Source organism: Pseudophryne corroboree, chromosome 4, assembly GCF_028390025.1.
Source record: "Pseudophryne corroboree isolate aPseCor3 chromosome 4, aPseCor3.hap2, whole genome shotgun sequence".
NCBI classification, from domain to species: Eukaryota; Metazoa; Chordata; class Amphibia; order Anura; family Myobatrachidae; genus Pseudophryne; species Pseudophryne corroboree.
This window is the reverse complement of record NC_086447.1, coordinates 390,170,864-390,186,904: the sequence shown is the minus strand read 5'-3', so window position 1 is coordinate 390,186,904 and position 16,041 is coordinate 390,170,864. Positions and strand designations below refer to the sequence as shown.

Sequence of the window (16,041 nt, the reverse complement as noted above, 5' to 3'; positions counted from 1 at the left end):
TCATCTCTAATTTTAACCACCATATTTTTGTTGGATAATGAATCCGCAGGCTTGGATGTTAAAATCACTGCCTCGCCTGCCGTAGACTTTTTACTTCAGAGTTTTGACTATAAAAACGATTAGAATAATACAAAAAAGATATTTCTAAAGGTATTCTTTGTATTTTTCATATACTTTATATAGTCAAAACTCTGGCTTATACGTTAGTATAACTGGAAAGGCTCTGCCTCACCTGGCCTACCCCACCACACATCAATGCTAGAACCCCTACTGAGTACTGTCTCCACAGGGCAGCCTCCAGGTGTGGTCACACACCCCTTTTGTTCTCTGTGTAGACAGATCACTCCAGCACCACACCGATTCAGCTGCTCACCCGCGCTATCTCTGGTGATACTGCCACAAAAGGTTTTTGTTGTTTTTTCCAGATGATTGTCTCATTTAAATCAGTTGGATTGTCATTACTCTGACCAACCCTGCGGACTGGGCCTGATTCAGATACGGTTGCAATTCCGACGCAACAGCAATAGTTTTTAGTGATGGAATTGTGAAGCATCACAAGTGTAGAAGCTGCCCACAAAAATATAGAGACTCCCACTGAAGCCATCGCAACTTGCTGAGCAGCTATCTGCTCCATCGCAACCACGACACAGCTGCAAGGAACATTAACTCCCTGAGTGTCTCCATGTCCACGCAGAATAGCTGCGGGAGTGGCGCTGCTGACTCCATGTCTTATACGTATGTGATGGCCCCAAAAACGGATACAATACACCTGCATTTTTACAGACACTCCCCGTTTCCTTCCCCAAATGGCCTCTTCCTGTCAGTCATTTTGTGGCTGATTCCTCACCGAAAGTGGCATCACAAAGCTACCTTTTCACAGTCTGCTGATAATCACTCAGTTGTGACACCATTGACGTTGCAAACACACCTGAATCAGTCCCACACTGCACCCATTGTAAATATACCAGTAGTCCAGGGGTATTATAAGAGAGGAGATGCCCTGTGCGCAGGCTTCGTGCGGGCCCTCTCCTCTCTGGCAGCAAGTAGACTCTGGCATTATGCCAGAGTCTACTGCACATATACAAGTCTCTGGGATCATAGTGCCCATTCGCTCCTTGTTCCTGGGGACATCTCTATTGCACATGTGCAAATCACTGGGGAAATGGCGGTTGACATTTTCCCAGTGATTAATGTCTGCAGCACCGGCCTTCACCGTGAAGGGGTAAGTATAATTATATAGGTGTCTGGTGTGTAGTGTGGCCCCCCTGGGCCCAGAGGCACATGTGCACTGCATAACCTTGCACCCATTATAGATATGCCTATGCCACTGTTCTTACATCTGCAGCTGCAACCATCACCATTAGTATCTGGACTTCACCAGCCCCATGCTGGGTGCAAAAGATCCACCTGAAAAAGGCTTGCAATTTGCAACTGTATGCCCTGATCAAGTATGGTAACCAGAATACACACCCATGATGTTCCCACAAGACTCTGTACACTTGCATGGTCACAGCCCAGTTACTACTCAGGAACACCCATTTTGCGGATACTGTGCTTCATCGATGGACAGATCAATGTGAGTGCACTAACAAACTCCCTCCGTGTCCAAATGCCTAATCTGGTGCATTCCCTGAAGCCCATTACCCTCTTTGGCATATGAGCAGTATGCTGAAATCCATGAGATGCACGCACATTGCCACTTGCGAGCAACTCAAGCCCATTAAGAGGAGACTTCACTTTTATTCTAATGAAGGTTTTATGCCTATGTAGCAGAACAAAGACTATTCTAAGGCATATACTTGAGAAGGTAATTAAACAAAATAAATGACAACATTGTAAAAATACAGTCTCTTTCATAGTCAGTTGTATTGGAATTAGATCGAAGAATGTTGGTAATACCGCACCGATCTGTCAATCATCATATAGATATCCAGACCAACAATGGACAATAGAGGGGGTATCCCCTCAATCTTTGTCAAATTGGTGGTGCACCCAGAGTCAGTAGGTAAATTGTATAGACAAAGAAGAAAACAAGACTCTTGTGTGGGCGCACTCTTGAAATTAGTTAGAAATCTTTTATACATGAACAAGGTTAAAACATACTTTTTATTGGGTTATTAGATCCCAGTTTCAGGACTCCATTCTAATGTTTGATGTTCTTTCATTTACAGTCAGCCCATTCTATATTTACCAGTATACTATGTTATATTGTCATTTTCATATATTTCTCCACTGAACTTTTAACTCCATCATTACAATACTACTATTCACTTGTTCCTTATACAAACATTGTACAGCAACAAAAAGTGTTTCTTAAAGTAAGTCATTTTCCAATAACACAAGCATCACAAGGTCTGGAAACCCTCCCTGTAGGTGGTGCTGCTTTTGGGGAGGTGGAGTCAGTTTTAAGGATCAAGATGCACTCAGTTTGGTCTCTTCTCAAAGTGAAAGGAAAGGGTGTAGAGGCGGCTGTCTGGTGACAGGTGCAGTCAGGTGGCAGCTGTGTGTGGTAGTGTGAGAGACTGCCATCATCGTGCCCTGTCTGCCTTGAAGTTCTCATTATCTCTTTTGTAACAAGATTACAGTTTGAGACCACATCTGACCTAACAGGGTAAGCTGAGCAAAACTATTCAACATTTAGTAGACATAAGGTACTTGTTTTCTATTTTTTTGGGTCCTTGGAATTGTATTTTAAGCTAAAGCTGGTAATTCTCTGTAACATATGACATTAGACTGTTAAATATTTCCGAAAATGTCTTTGATCGTTGACAAATGTAGCTTTATACTGTAAGTTTTAAGTTAAGTATTAAATATTGCCTGTTTCTTTATATGTGGTGGAATACTAGTTCCACTATGACTTCTAACAATCTAAATATAAGATATTTATTATAACTGTCATATAAAAAAAAATACTTATTGCTTTGTTAGTGCTTACTTCAACTATTGGCATTTGCCCAGTTTCAGAAACCAAAGTCTTCAATGTATAGTGAAGGGAATAGTGCTCTAAAAGGTTCTATAGTTCATCAGATGAAACGTTTGTAGAAATTTCTATTTCTATGATGTATATTTAGTCTATAAAATTAAAATTTTATTCTCTATTCCTTTGATTATAGTTCATGTCATTTACTGTTACCTATCTTAAAGAGTGTCATAAAGAACAGACAAAGGCCACTTATACTTGCAAACTCATTAATGCAATCAGTACAGTACTAATACAGCATTAAATTTGGCTATGTGACCTCCTGCTGCTTAATTCAAAATTTAAAGCTCATAGGTCAGATTTTATTTTCTATCTGTCCAGTGTAATTATATAACTTCTGTACTCTCTAAAATGATATAAGTAATGTATTCTAAGAAACGTTCTGTAAACTGAGCCTTATGTCACCATTTGGTGAAAAGACCCCCCCTTTGCTTCTGAAATCAAGGAAAATTAAAGGAATGTGTCCCAGCTGAGAGACACTGAGAAGGGGCCTATTTTTGGATGTTCTCTATCTGAGCACTCTATACTGCTATTTCTGGAATTGACGCTGATCCCTTGTAACAGATGCATCTGGTGGAATGTAGGGGAGGGAGGGGAGGGAGAGCTGAAGCATGGTTTGGGGAGGTCGGACAGGACAGTATGGAGCAGCTGATGTGCAGTTTTGGCACAAGCGACACTAACAGTCAGAAAAACAAGTGAGCCCCCTTTTTTAAAACTCCTTTTTACGGGCAGTGCATCTAAAAGAAGCAAATACCATTCACTTACAGTAAGACGCAGTTTTAAATTTACACTATAGACTGGGGTATTTTTTTTCTTTTCAAATTCTATATAATCCAAATTGCAAGGCTCATCTGAGTATGCTGGCGCTATGTTATTATGTTAACAATAATAAAACAGCATGAACTTTCCAATCCTACTACAATATAGGGCCGAATCAACTGCCCAGTAATATAACATTTTAACTAGCTTAGTAGAGTTTAGAGATATTGATATTGTAAACAAATGGTTGATACACAGACTGTGCCTTTAAAAAGCTGACATACCGTGGGTAGATGTACTAAGCCATGGTGAGAGATGGGGGTCTATTTACTAAGCCTTGGATGGAGATAAAGTGGATGGAGATAAAGTATAGTATCAGCCAATCAGCTCCTTACTATCATGTCACAGGCTGAGTTGAAAAATGACAGTTAAGAGCTGATTGGCTGGTATTTTATCTCCATCCAAGACTTAGTATAACAACCCCCATAAAGTGGAGAGATAAAGTACCAGCTAATCAGCTCCTAACTGTCATGTTACAGGCTGTATTTCAAAATTGACAGGAGCTGGTTGATTGGTAGTTCATTCCTCTCCACTTTATCAGTCTCCAAGGCTTTGTACATCTACCCCCTGTATAAGGAGATTTAAAGATGACAAGAAAAGACGCTTTCCATAGCAACCAATCAGATTCTAGCTATCATTTATCTAGTACATTCTCTAAATTGATAGTATGAATCTGATTGGTAGCTATCAGCAACACCTCTGCTTGTCCTTTTAGAAGGTTTGATAAACTAATGCAGGGACGAAGCATTTTGTGTGGAGAAATAAACATACAGTAGTGCAAATGAAGAGATGCAACATATTGCTTTAAAGTTGTTGTTGTTGTTGTTACTATTGACTTACCTAGCTTACAGACATTTTGGAGGACATTTATGCAAATTGTTCCATGGATAACTGTCATAAAAACTTTTGACTATGACAACCAGTTACATTTTTGCTTTCATCTTGTGAACTGTACTAAAAAACATTTAGCAGGGAGTTCAATGCCTGGAGATATCTTAGAACTAGAAGTGCAATCAGAACACTGGCAGGGGGTCATAGAGGTGCATAGGAAAATTAGAAATGTTGGTGTGCCATAATTCTCGGTTACATTAGCAGCTAAAAATTGTAGGGGCACATTGCATAAAATTACATTTCCCGTCAGGATTTTAATGATTGCTACTGGCAATAAGTCATTTTCTACACAGGTAGATGAAGAAGCAATTTTCAAAACTGTTCTTCTTAATGTATGCACATTTTTTCCCAAAAATAACCTAAAAATCTCCCAATAGGCCCTTTCAGATCTAAAATACAAAAATACATATTTATCACAAATCCACATTTTTAATGAAGATGTGATAACTATTTTACAGGTAAATTTGCAACATGAAGATAATTATTAACCATTGTTCTCTTGCCAGGAAACAGTCTCCGATAAGAGCCTGACCTGGCGAAGAGCTGAAACAATTGTGATAGCTTTATGCAGTCATACTGCTTCCTGGTTCAGGTCCACAGCAGCCAAAGCTCATATTTGTCCGTCAGCCTGTGCGATAAGAGCTTGACCTGGCGAAGAGCTGAAACACTGTGATAGCTTTACGCTGTCATACTGCTTCCTGGTTCAGGTCCCCGGCAGCCAATGTTCATGCTTGGCTATCAGCCTGTACATGCGTCACCAGGGGCCTCACGAAACATTTGCGTTATAGTAGCTCATAGGCTAAGCTCCAGAATGCTTTATTTCTGAAGATTGGTAAATCTGACAACTTTGCTACCCACATAGAAACCTAAAAAATAGAAGAAGATATCAGAGACATCTGCTGCAGTCAATCGGCGGTTATTTAATATTTGCGGGTATACCCCTAAAATGACTGTTTTCTGTGAATATGCTGCAAATATTATTTGAAAAATGGGCCCCATGGATATAATTGTTGATTTGGTTTGTACTTCAATTGATTTCACCTTAAATAATTACTGTAGGAGTATTTTCCCTTTAAATGAACACAATGCTTACAGTGCTGCATTGATAAACCTCATGCTTCCTCACTTTTGTTACTGTTTGAAAACTCATAAAGAATATCTTTAAAAAAACAACTTCATACTGTTAGCTAAATGGTGAACAACATTATGCAAAGCTGTGAGCTATCCTTGTTGTACAAGGATATAGAGACTGTCCATAGCTTTGTGTTAATAGTATCCATTATATTCTTCTAGGGGGAAGCAGTTACAATACCGCTAGTCAGGATCCCGGAGGTCACAATGCCGATGCCGGAATCCCAACTAGCGGTAAAATGCCGGTGCCGGAATACTGGTGCCACAGGCTATTCTCCCTCTGTGGCTGACCAAGACATAGAGGGAGAATATAACCTGTGTTGAGCGTAGCGAGCCACCATGCCTGCAAGGCGCTTTCTAGCACTCGCCCCGCTGCCGGCATACTGGTGGCTGAGATGACGCTGTTGGTATACTGACGGCCGGCATCCCAGCTGCAGGTATTTCATACTGAACCCCTTCTAGGTGATAAGGTCAGCCTCTGCTAATATTCAGAATACTGTATTGTTAATATTTGTTGAAGACACATTAAAATACAATACCATGATAGTTAATAATAGATTTAGGGGTCATATCAAATAAGGGTGTAGTGCTCTATATCTTCTGAGCTATAACCATATGTTATACAGTACATATAATGTATATCTCAGCTTTTAATTAAATGTTGCAACTTACTTGTGGGGATTGGATCAATTAGAATATTTTTCAGTTAAAAAATACCAAGGTGTCGTAAATCTCAAAGGCATTTGTATGTTTTATTACTGTGTTTTATAAAAGACATTTAAAATGTGTATATCTATTAGTATCAGTCCCATGTACAGGCCAGGTGTGGTTGCTTTGTAGTGTGTCATCTATCTTCATCTAAGAGATGGACACCTGACATTTGTTACATCATGGTAACCAGGCAACTAGATATTAATATAAATGAATTATAATTTCTCTGTGAAATATGTATTCAGGCGTGTACAGCAACTATTTATATAGAGTGATGGAAGGTAGCTATTAAAAGGAGAATCGTGTTGTTCTGGATAGAGCAGCGGATGAGACATTGTACTTGTACATGTTATAAGTTATCCATTAGTCAATAACTCAATTAGAATTCAGATGACAGAACATTCAGTATATCTGTTTTTAAAAGTAGTGAACGAAAGTAATCACACTAAACTCAATGCTGTATATGTTACTGGTTACTGGATAAGTGTAAAATCCAGGCTTACAATCTATACAAAGCTAAGCAATCATAATTATTTTAGTCTTGGTTAGAATAAAAAAGTTAAGAGTAGCGAGAGACTGACTTCTAAGTTATCCCTGCAGATGTCTAATTTTGTAACCGATCCCCATATTCACATTCCTCCAAGACATTGCAGCAGCACCAGGGACTGAGATGTCTTTCAGGAACTCTGCTTCTTATTGTCTGCACAAATTGCCATATTGAATAACTTTTTGCTACCCATATGATACTTTTGGTTTGCATGGTCATGTACATTCTAGGCTCATGTGCAAGTTTGTTTGGGGGGTCCAGTACAGTCATGCACCAAGAGGATCTGCATACAGTCTGGGTGGGCCCAGGAAGCAGCAGTCATAAGATCACCAGTCATACTCAGGGCAGTAGAGACCTGGCCGGGCCCAGGTACTATTCAGGGGGCATGGCCTAATCATGGGAGGCATAGCCCTGCACACTTTAAAAAAAATTACAGGATAAATAGCACTTTAAGTGCCTCTCTGGGCACACTGTCGCCCAGCACACAGCAGTGTGCTGGACTGAGGAGAAGAGGTACAAATGCTGCTGCCACATAAGGGTGGGGGGGGGGGACTTGGGTCTTTTCTGGGCCCCTTCATCAGGCCTGAGCCCAGGTAAATAGTTCCTGCTCCTCCCCTCCTCTCGGCACCACTGGTCATTCTGTCGATAACACCTGTCAACACAAATTTTGAGTCTGGGTTCTGCTACTAATTAAAGAAAATATAGTTTTACCGAAGAAAGTTTGCTTTTGTAGCTATCAGAATTAAATTATGGATTTTAAGAAAATTTCCCTATTTTCATAACTTTATTGTATGTAAAAAATAAAACAAACTTTTGCTATGAATTTGAATTACTTTTATTTACACAAATTTGTTTTAAAACAACAACTACTGTAACAGAATATATGAAAAAAAGTTTAGAAATTAATATTTTTCGTATTTCTTTTGTGATTGTATGGACTTTCTCGTAATAGCCCTCAAATATACTCTCATTGTATTGCCCCTGATAAAAACATTCAAAGTCCATCACATCTTGATGAAAACATTGACCTTGCTCTTCCGAATAGGCACCCATGTTATCTTTTCTGCATTTGTTTGTCTATGCTTAGCTGCCTTTTGCCATGTGACAGGTCAAAGGGTTAGATCCTCCATTTTTGTTACTACTCTGTTATCTGTGCATGAGTAGCTGACAGTCTGTGTTAATTCTCTTCTACTCCGAAGAATTATACTGTATCTTATTTCCGTGCACTGTTTATTCTCTTATTTGTTACATGTACAGTGATCTATTCTGCAGAACTACAGCTATCATGGATTATCATTCCAGTCTGTTAATAAAAGGTTTACAGTTCCAGAAATCTCTGCATTGAGAGATGGACATGGTTTAGCTATCTGAATAGTTACACATTGCTTACGTGTCAGAATACCACTTGCTTTCCCCTGCTCGTCCCCTCCCTTACTTACTAAAACACGCTTCTCTTTATAAGGTAATTTAAAAACTTTAGTATTTATTGATCATTGTAAAAAAGACAAAAGCAAAGTTTTTAAAAAAATAAACGAAGATTTTGGTTATTTTTGGATATAGAGAATCATAAAATAGTCATTGAAATAAAGACTCAAAAATATTTTTTTTGTTGTTGACCGGTGTAATCAAAATATCAACCCAACATTGTGCCAGAGTCTACTGCGCATGCACAGGTCTCCGGACACATGGGGGGTAATTCCAAGTTGATCGCAGCAGGAAATTTTTTAGCAGTTGGGCAAAACCATGTGCACTGCAGGGGGAGCAGATATAACATACACAGAGAGAGTTAGATTTGGGTGTGGTGTGTTCAATCTGCAATCTAATTTGCAGTGTAAAATAAAGCAGCCAGTATTTACCCTGCACAGAAACAAAATAACCCACCCAAATCTAACACTCTCTGCACATGTTATATCTGCCTCTCGTGCAGTGCACATGGTTTTGCCCAACTGCTAAAAAAATGTCCTGCTGCGATCAACTTGGAATTACCCCCATGGTGCCCACCATGTTCCAGAGACCAATTTAACAACTGTGCATGTGCAGTGGACATTTTGGGTGTGATTTTTGCATCGGCTACAGCGTCCAGCGTGGGTGTAAGGACCGCACACATTGCACCCAATATAGAAACACCAACGGACTGCTCGGGAAGCGACGGTACAATGACTTGGGAGTATAGCTAAGTTTGGACACACTGAATTATAAAACAGAACCAAATTGTTTTAGACAGTGCAAGAGGGAACTATAGACAACTGACAGGAGAGGTCTAAACCCAGAGAATCTTTAGCGGAGATGGAATGCTTCAGCTGGTTATATGCTGAAGCAAGTAAGTAATAAGCACTGGGAAACTGCAGAAATCACTGAATGTTCACACCTGTTTGGTAGTATAGGCTGAATGAGTTAATTCAGAGAGAGTTGGCTAAGACAAAAGTACAGACTGAGAAACCGGAATGCTGTTAAAACAGCAAGACACTGAGGACCGGAGCCAGGAGATGTAGCTCTAATAAGCAATGTAGTTCAAGGTATTTTGCAAAGGACAGAGTCAGACCTTATATCCCCCATGCTGCACTGTGACTGGTGGAGATAATCAGCTGACCCAGTCAGAGCTCTAGTCGGTGGATCAGTGATCAGCTGATCCCTGTCAACATGGTGGCACTTAATGTCCAGGAAGGTGGGAGAACAACGGATGTTCACAGAATGGGGGTTCATAGAACAGCACCGGATCCAGGGAGACAGACAGCCAGCTAGCACACTGGACCTCTGCAGAGTAGCGCACCAGTGTGCGGGTGGGAAGCGCTGTGCCTGATAGCGATTTTTGACAATCCCTAGCTGTTTCTGTCGTAACTGGAAATGTAATGTACTGCAATTTGTACAAGTTGCCGATTCTCAGAGATTTTTTTCGGCTGTGTTGCAAATTGCTAGATTAAAGGTAGAATCACTGGAAAACTGGCAGAAAAGATAAGCGTGACTTTCAAATACAAGTTGCCAGAGCTAAGTGTTTTTTTTTCAGTGCTCAGAATACAAATCACCAGATTCATTAAACTGAAAGTTCACAAATCACTCCCAAGCAAGTTTATAATTGTCAAGCTTTCTTGTCTGTTATACTGCGTATTTTTGTATTACGCCCATGCATGTAAAAATTAGCATTTAATCATACTTGCCTACCTGACCCTCTCCATGAGGGAGAAAATGCTCTGTTCCTGGACTTTCCTGGTAATGTATGATTGCCATCACCTGTGGTGAGCTAGTTAATTGATAAGAAAGGCGTTTCGCTACAGGTGATGGCAATCACACATTACCAGGAAAGCATTTTCTCCCTCATGGAGAGGGTCATGTAGGCAAGTATGCATTTAATACAAAGAAAGCTTAAAAGCAAACTAATTATAGGTTGCTCTATTTGCCCCTGTTATTTGAAGGTGACATTTCGGTCTATATGTTTTGATTATAAAATAACAATAAGGTCTATTCTGCCTAAATATAAATTGGGACCCATATATGCACATGTTTAAACAGCGGCAACAGCACCCTATCTCACACCCTTTGCTCGCCCAGCCAAGTGCCAGATTCAAACAAATAAAAACAAAAAATGCAGGACTGCGCTTCACATTTAGGTATGGACATTTATTGCACAATACAACATATATTAAAAGTTACAACACCGGCCGGTATCTCAAAAAATCAACTAATAAAACACAATATTAGTTAATTAGCAACAGACCTGACTATTAAACTTCATATGCACATATAACCAATCTGATACTCCTTAATTTTACCATTAGCAACTGGTATCCTTAATATATAATGCATGCATGTTAATATAACAGTTCAGCCATCAGTGACGTGCAGTGAGGTCAGTGGCTGGGGAGGCACTTGCTGCTACCCAACCGCCCCCCCCCCCCCCCCCCCCCCGAAAAAAAAAACGTAGAGTCCCCCTTGCATCACTAAAACCAGCACCGGGCTGAACCAGCCAGGGGGATAATGCCAAAGCTGGGGAGACACTCAGTATGGGGTCCCCCTGCCATAACATTAACACCCCCCAAACCAGTCAGCCCAGGGTTGGCATTCCTCAGAAAGTGGGGACCCCAAAAATTTAAGAGGGGTCCCCCCTTCCTGAGCAACAGCCAGCACTGGGCTCATAGCGTTCATGGGTTGAAAGCATGTCCCTGTATGAAAGCGGCACTTTAGTAGGTGCCGCTTTCCATTATATTTTCAATTGGCTTTTTCAGACCAAGGCCTTGAAAACTGTCAGTTGATGCCCCAGAACGCCTCCCGCCTGTCAGTCTTCTTGTGATCGCTGCTGCGATCACTTTTTCCGGTGACGGGGTCGCTGTCCAGCGACAGTCATCACCGGGCAACACCGTGCATGCGCAGTTCCGACCCATTCAACAAACTGCAGCGTGCGAATGGGTCAGAATGACCCCCATTGTCCACCTGTCAGCTTTTTGTAACACAGTGCAGGCGTCCCTGCAATATGCAACAAGTTCAATATAGACAGTCCTATTGTTGTTAGTATGTTAAAAAGGCACAATGGTATTAGATCGCACTCCTTATTCCTCCTTAGCACTGGGGTTCACTCCTCTGATCCTGACCCTGTGGAGGTCAGGATCAGAGGAGAGCATACCGTTTGTTACATTAGTCACTATCCGGCCAGCTAATTCTTCTAAGCACCACATTGCCACCTGCTAGAAAATGGGGGAAGAGAAGGCTGTTTGCACGTGGACCCCAGTGCTAAGGGGGAAAAAGGGGTGCAATCCAATACCATTGTCCCTTTTTAACATACTGACAACAGTAGGACTCAGTGGCGCACGCAGGAGGGGTTTCAGAGTACCTGGAAACGCCCCTGATGACCCCCAAAAAATGTTTTGAGACTCAGAAAAAGCAGCGATCGCGGACAGGGAGCTGTAGTGTGTGAGTGCTTGTGTATGTACAGTATGTATGTATGTATGTATGTGTATTTACATGTGTGAGTTTGTGCATGTATATATAATTGTGTTTTATATATATATATATATATATATATATATATAACTGGTAATCCTCCTTGGGTCCTGTGATAGGACCTCTATTGAAGAAAAATAGGCGGCACTCCAAGGACTTAAATAAAGTCAAACTGTATTCAAAAAATTTTTTCCATGGTGCAAAAAACAACGTTTCATAGCTCTACGGCCTTGTCATCTGGTTATGCATCATAGGTGAGGTGAAAAACAATAAACAAAATACTTTTTTTTTTCACCTCACCTAAGATGCATAACCTGATGAAAAGGCCGTAGAGCCTTGAAACGTTGTTTTTTGCACCATGAGAAATCTTTTTTAAATACAGTTTGACTTTATTTAAGTCCGTGGAGTGCCGCCTATTTTCCTTCAATAGCGGTCCTATCATAGGACCCAAGGAGGATTACCAGTTATATATATTAATTTCAGGAGGGCACCCCTGCATCTTTGCTTTTTATCATCCAGAGTGCCAGGCGACCACACAAATATATATATATATATATATATATATCTGCAAATGATGAATGGCACTCCTTACTAGTACCGCACAACATGCTCCGGTGCCCGTCAGATTCAGATAATATGTATGGAAGCAGGACGGCACTCACAGAGACTGGTAAACCATAGAAAATCAGCACAGAACGCTGTAGCTGTATGTCAACGTTTCAGAGTTAGACTCTTTTAAAGGAGTCTAACTCTGAAACGTTGACAAACAGCTTCAGTGTCCTGTGCTAATTTTCTATGGTTTACCAGTCTCTATGAGTGCCGTCCTGCTTCTGTACATATATATTATGTATGTTTGTGTGTGTGTGTGTGTATATATATATATATATATATATATATATTTATTACACATACCTGCGCATATACATACACACCCAACCACGGAAGCCCCCCTCGCTAAATCCTGCGTTTGCCCTTGGGACTGTCTATATTGAACTTGTTGCATATTGCAGGGACGCCTGCACTGTTATACAAAAATCTGACATCTGGACAATGGGGGTCATTCCGAGTTGATCGCTACCTACTTTCATTCGCTGGGCAGCGATGAGGCAAAAAAACAGCACTTCTGCGCATGCGTATGGGGCGCAATGCGCACGCGCGACGTTAACGTACAAAGAAAGATGTGGTTTCGCACAAGGTGTAGCAACGCTTTTCAGTCGCACTGCTGACCGCAGAGTGATTGACATGAAGTGGGCGTTTCTGGGTGTCAACTGACCGTTTTCAAGGAGTGTTCGAAAAAACGCAGGCGTGCCAGGAAAAACGCAGGCGTGGCTGGACAAACGCAGGGCGTGTTTGTGACATCAAAACAGGAACTGAACAGTCTGAAGTGATCGCAAGCTAGGAGTAGGTTTGGAGCTACTCTAAAACTGCACAAAATAACTTTGTAGGCGCTCTGCGATTCTTTCGTTCGCACTTCTGCTAAGCTAAAATACACTCCCAGTAGGAGGCGGCATAGCGTTTGCATGGCTGCTAAAAACTGCTAGCGAGCGATCAACTCAGAATGTCCCCCAATATATACAGAGTTACAAGCTCTAATAAGAGACTAATACATCCATTAACCCCTGCATGTTTACCTATATGGCTGAACTGTTATATTAACACGCATGCATTATATATTAAGGATACCAGTTACTAATGGTAAAATTAAGGAGTATCATATTGGTTATATGTGCATATGAAGTTTAATAGTCAGGTTTGTTGCTAATTAACTAATATTGTGTTTTATTACTTGATTTTTTGAGATACCGGCCGGTGTTGTAACTTTTAATATATGTTGTATTGTGCAATAAATGTCCATACCTAAATGTGAAGCGCAGTCTTGCATTTTTTGTTTTTATTTGTTTGAATCTGGCACTTGGCTGGGCGAGCAAAGGGTGTGAGATAGGGTGCTGTTGCCGCTGTTTAAACATATGCATATATGGGTTTGTGTGTGTGCTTGTGTATGTACAGTATGTATGTATGTATGTATGTATGTGTGTTTACCTGTCAGCTTTTTGTAACACAGTGCAGGCGTCCCTGCAATATGCAACACGTTCAATATAGACAGTCCTATTGTTGTTAGTATGTTAAAAAGGCACAATGGTATTAGATCGCACTCCTTATTCCTCCTTAGCACTGGGGTTCACTCCTCTGATCCTGACCCTGTGGAGGTCAGGATCAGGGGAGAGCATACCGTCTGTTACATTAGTCACTAGCCGGCCAGCTAATTCTTCTAAGTACCACATTGCCACCTGCTAGAAAACAGGGGAAGAGAAGGCTGTTTGCACGTGGACCCCAGTGCAAAAAACGAAGTATTTTGTTTATTGTTTTTTACCTCACCTATGATGCATAACCAGATGAAAAGGCCGTAGAGCCGTGAAACGTTGTTTTTTGCACCATGGAAAAAAAAATCTGAATACAGTTTGACTTTATTTAAGTCCTTGGAGTGCCGCCTATTTTTCATCAATTGAGGTCCTATCACAGGACCCAAGGAGGATTACTTAAATAAAGTCAAACTGTATTCAAAAAAATGTTTCCATGGTGCAACAAACAACGTTTCACGGCTCTACGGCCTTTTCATCAGGTTATGCATCATAGGTGAGGTGGAAAAAAAAAGTATTTTGTTTATTGTCATATAGAGACCTCACCTCAGTGCCCAGACTAATTATCGGCTGCTGCTGCTGCTGCTTACATCACTTACACAGGCACAAGAGTGTGTGAGCGGTCATGGGCCAGCGCTTGGGAAATGAAAGGGGCAGCTTGAGAGTCTATGGTCACCGCCCCTTCCATATTCATTAGCATTCCAGTTGCCAGGGAGGGGGAAGTTTCATTGGTGGTGCTGGGGAGCGTGTACCTGCAGCAAGGGTTCTTGGACCCGGCAGAAGTTAGCCCCTTAGGGCTGAGTGGAAGGAGGGGAGGCAGAGTACCCATCCCTGCACCCTCTCAGATTCTGCACCCGTAGCGCATGCCCCCTTAGCCCCCCCCCCCCCCTAGTTGTGGCCATGATTATATTGGAGTGGTGACCACTGGGTTTCCCTCATTGGATGGCACCCCAGCAAGTGATTTGCCATAACATGAGTGTGGACCAAAAGGATTCTCCTCCCCTCTCTCTCTCTCTCTCTCTCTCTCTATATATATATATATATATATATATATATTTAATATTTATATATATATGTGATAATAAGAGTACTCATATGATTGTACTGTAAAACACATCTTGAAATCAGTGACTTATGTGGGAGAATTCAATTGCCGGTGAAGGGTGTAAATTGCCGTTGCCATGGCGTTTAAATGCTGGCAATGGCACCTCATCTCGTTATTGATGCGCTGATTCAGTCCGATGAAGGGATTTGCCTGCAACTGTACTGTCTGACACTACTAGCTACTTGCAACAATTTATTACATTAGCAGAGCTTCAACAAATAGTAACATTGTGTATAATATTTGATAATGTTCTCTGATAGAAATAGCTCTCTCTCTCTCTCTCTCTCTCTCTCTCTCACACACACACACACACACACACACAATCATTCAAATGTATTTATGAATAAAAACAGTACTCAGCATTCTTTTAATTAAACACATTATTTTTAATTTCTTCTTATCACACTATTTCTTTTCTGTCTTTTTAATATTTTGTTTTACTAGCCCTATTAAATGTATACTGAAATATTTTTGCAATTGGGAACACAAGCAATACATATCATATTACTTATAATATATGAACTCTGACACCTTAATTTTAAAGCATACTGTATCTTATAAAACTTGGTTTTAGAAATGTTTATTTTTTTTATTTTTTTTAGAAACAATGTACATGAGTGCACCCTACGGTATATAAACTGACTCCTTTGTCTTTTTCTTTATGATTGTATACTGTAAGAGACGTCTGAAGAAAACAGATGCCTCCTGCTGGCATTGCAGATCCGAGTGCTACATCCAAAGACACAGCACCGAATCTATAACACCAAAATTGCCTTCTGTTACATTT

The 16,041-nt window shown here is 40.7% G+C and overlaps 1 protein-coding gene across 2 annotated transcripts in view; it reads left to right on the top strand.

The window, feature by feature from the left end:
* The first annotated feature begins 2,425 nt into the window (after window positions 1–2,425).
* Window positions 2,426–16,041, top strand: part of KLHL31 (kelch like family member 31) — a 32,036-nt gene continuing 18,420 nt past the window's right edge. For both annotated transcript variants that reach the window (XM_063916715.1, XM_063916716.1), the window contains exon 1: window positions 2,426–2,611. The gene's annotated coding sequence lies outside the window, so the exon portion shown is untranslated. The remainder of the gene's footprint in view (window positions 2,612–16,041) is intronic.